This window comes from Herpailurus yagouaroundi, unplaced genomic scaffold, assembly GCF_014898765.1.
Source record: "Herpailurus yagouaroundi ecotype Mexico unplaced genomic scaffold, PumYag 77, whole genome shotgun sequence".
Taxonomy (NCBI): Eukaryota; Metazoa; Chordata; class Mammalia; order Carnivora; family Felidae; genus Herpailurus; species Herpailurus yagouaroundi.
Window position 1 is genome coordinate 22,835,204 of NW_024412388.1, and position 3,594 is coordinate 22,838,797.

General features: G+C 57.3%; 1 long non-coding RNA gene across 2 annotated transcripts in view; it reads right to left on the bottom strand.

The window, feature by feature from the left end:
* The window catches only part of LOC121018210 (uncharacterized), a 4,627-nt gene extending 1,317 nt beyond the window's left edge, over positions 1-3,310 (bottom strand). The window contains exons 1-3 of one of the 2 annotated variants that reach the window (XR_005785086.1): positions 3,163-3,310; positions 2,486-2,559; positions 1,441-1,851 (exon numbers count right to left, since the gene is read on the bottom strand). This is a non-coding gene — a long non-coding RNA (uncharacterized LOC121018210). Of the gene's footprint in view, positions 1-1,440; positions 1,852-2,485; positions 2,560-3,162 lie in introns of those variants that run through there. The other variant, XR_005785085.1, reaches the window with a different exon arrangement.
* Positions 3,311-3,594: the final 284 nt, after the last annotated feature.

Sequence of the window (3,594 nt, forward strand, 5' to 3'; positions counted from 1 at the left end):
CCCCCCCCACCCTCTCGCCCCCCAACCCCGAACTGTTTGGGCCACGTCCGCCCTGTTCCCGTCTTCGTAAGACAATGATTTTTGTAATGTCATTTTCTGTGGAGAGACGGGGAAGTGAAGTCAGGTTGTCCTCCTGAGGAGTCTGATCGTAATGGCTTTCTACATTGACAGAGTTAACACGTTTTCACCTTTACGACTCGCGATGGATTATGTCATGCAAATTTTCGGGATTCTCATCAAATCTGGGGAACCTGTCAAGATCCTTTTATATGTGGGCAGTGAGCTTTCATGGGCCCAGCCAGTTTTCCTTACAGTGATAATCCTAATTAATCTTTGAGTTGACAATGCTTATTAACCACAGGGCTTGGGGCCCCACCGGGGCCTCAGAAGGGGTGTGGAGGGTGAGGAGTCCCTGATGCTTAAGCTTCTTTAGTCTCTGGCGAGGCCACCTGTGTCTGCAGTGTTCTCATGGGAGAGGAAGATGGTCTGATCACTGGGCTGCTGAACGGAGAGAGTAGCAGACTCTGGGGGCAGGGAGGAAGCCGGGAGCCAGTGAGGGGGCTGAGTGGAGGCTCCAGGCTGGCAATGGCAGAGGTGAACAATCTGGGGGGCATTTGGGACCTGCTGATCCGGGGAGGGAGAAGGGAGGCCTTGAGTAGGATCTCTAGCATGTCTACTGTTTGACATCTCCCTTCCTCCCATGATCTCCGGGGACTGAGGCGTAGGCATGCCTCCCTCCCTGCGCACCATGGCTCCTCACACAGAACCAGAGCCTCACCCCTGCCACCGTGAGTACAACCGGGGGGGACCAACAGGACATCAATCAATAATGACTCAAAGGGGCGGCCAGGCCCCAGCAGAGCCGGAGGGGAGACCTCGTTCCGCGAGCGGGAGAGAAGACATTGCCGGTGCATTGGGACCCAGGTTCTCCGTGATAATAATTGTCCTTCCAGCTGGACACTGACCCCCGGAGGCCGGACGGATTTCAAAATAGAGTTGATGGCAGTGGGGAAACTCTGCCTCTCACGCCCCAGCCAGAGAATAAAGGTATTTTCATAAGGCATATCGGTCGCATTGTTGAAGGAGGAAAGAGAGCTCTGCAAGGCCGGCCGAGAAGAGGGTGGGTGTCCCTGCATCTGGGCTGAAGTTGGGGGTCATCGGTGCCCATGAGTGGCCTCTGTCAGCTTTGAAGGCACTGCTCTTCCCACCTTGGCCCCGTGGCCAGGGCCACCTGTGCTGCACCCATGCACCCACAGAGTCCATACGGGCTGGGCCAGGCACGGAGTGGAGGGATGAGGCCAGCACAGGACGGGCAATGTGAGGGGCACCGGGCCGGGGAAGATGGCCCCCGGAGACATGGGTAATGTTTGTTCTGGTTTGATTTAGGATGGAAACTCACTGAAAACAGAAAAAAAAAAAAAGGCAATGAAAAGCTGGAGGGAAAAAACAATGACAAACCTATCTTTAATGATACAAGTAGAACCAAAGGCTGAGTGGCTGGGGATCAGAAGGTTAAGGCCAGTGGCGCAGTTTTAGATTCGGAGGAAAATCTGTGCCTCGATGTCAGGCTGACTGCTCCAGATTAAACTGTGTCTCCCCCAAAGCCATATTCATGCTGAAGGGCTAACCCCCAGCACCTCAGAACGTGACCTTATTTGGAGGGAGGGTCGTTGCTGCGGTCATCAAGTTAAAATGAGGTCCTCAGAATGGGCTTCCGTCCGGAACGACCGGTGTCCTCAGCTAAAGGGCGATCCTGGGACAGACACCTGCAGGGCGAGTGCCGTGCGAGGCTGGAGGCAGCTGTGGGGGTGATGCATTACAAGCCGAAGGACGCCAAAGGTGGCCAGGAGCCTGCCAGGAGACAGGAGGGGCTGAGACAGATTCTCCTCACAGCCTCACAAGGAACCAAGTCAAGCAGCACCTTGACCTCGGACTTGCAGCCTCCAGGCCTGGGAGATGGTAAACGGCTGTTGCTTGAGCCACCTGGTGTGGTGCTGGCACGCAGCACTAGCAAACGAACACGGATGTCAGACATGCAGGAGGGCGGGAAGGTGGCCAGGCAGACGCTGGGGAAGAACATTCCAGGCGGTGGAACAGCCAGTGCAGAGAGCCAGGGAGAGGGACTGCTTCAGAGGCCATGGTGGGGGTACAGACCACGGGCCACTGTGCACCTATGGGCTCCACACTGAGTGCAATGGGGAGCCACAGCAGGATGTGGGCCTCCCATCCTCACAGGCTCGCCCCGCTCGCAGGGTCGAGAAGAACGAATGGGTGAGAGGGGTGCAAGGGAACCGGGCAGGGGAGGGGGCTACCATTACCACGATGCAGGAGAGAACGATGGTGCCGTGGGCTCCGGGGGCGCAAGCCAGGAGATGACAGGGGTCAGGCCCTGGGCCTGGGCTGAGAGAGGAGCCCCCGGGGTTGGGGGTGGGGTGGGGACGTGGAGTAAGAGGTGACCGCACCGCTTCGGGTCCTATCCACTCACGGGATGGAATCGTTGAGCTCTAGTCAGGAAAGGCGAAACCTCACCTCCACGGTCCTTGAAGAGCTGGCGGTGACCTTTTGATCAGAGAGAGGACAGGTGAGTTCACGGGACTCAGTTCTGCAGGTCAGCATGGCGGGGTGATGAGCCGAGCCAGCAGCAGGCTGGCAAGCCAATGACACTCTCCACTCCTGGTCCCCTGGGAAAGACGCCTGACCTGGAGACCTACTGGGTTTTCCGGGAACACATCCCCCTCCTTGCCCTGGAAGTGGAGACAGGCCTCCAGGGCACGGGAAATAATGCCTTTGCTCTGCAGGTGTCTGGGGCAATGAACCCAAATCGAACTTAAAGACAACTCAGCTCCCTCCCCTCCACCCCCCCCCCCACCATAGATGGCTGCCCCACCAGAGTGGCGACCGGTCACACAGGAGCCCCACACAGGAAGTGCCTCCCTGCTAACAAGACAAATGGGACACGAGCAAAAGAGAGAAGAAATCACCCATCATGAGGGATTGCCCGAGACCCGGGGCGGGGTGAGAAACCACCCAAGCAGAACCGAAAGCGTCGAGGTTCAAAGGCAATTATCAATGGAGGTCCCCGGGTGAGAGAAGAGTAATGAGCGGCCGTCCCTCTTTGGAGACAGATGGGACAAGAGAAGGCCTTGCAGAGGTGAATGTCACCTAACAACCAGCCAGAAGACCCATCAGAACTGGAACGACGTCCACCAGCGAAGTGGAGAATCCGCTTCGGGAGATCACTCAAGTGAAACCAGGAAAACCCCAAGTGGTAACGACCAACGTGATGGGGATGAGGGTCGTGCAAGGCGGAGCAAGGAGGTGCGGGGCGTGCGCAGTGTTGCTGAGGAACAGAACACACGCACACGGAGTGTTCAGAGAATTCTACCGTGTTCTGCTGCTCCCGCCCACGTCTCACGGGCACCTGCTTTGTGGCAGGCGCTGGACCAGGAGTTCAGAGGCCAAGTCAGCTTTGGGCCAGCTATCGGCAAGCAATGCGCTTCGTTTGAAGAAAACAGGCGACATGCTAAACATCAAAGTAGGAATGGCTTCCGGGGAGGGTGGGCTCATTCAGTGAGTCCTGTGTCAGACACTGCG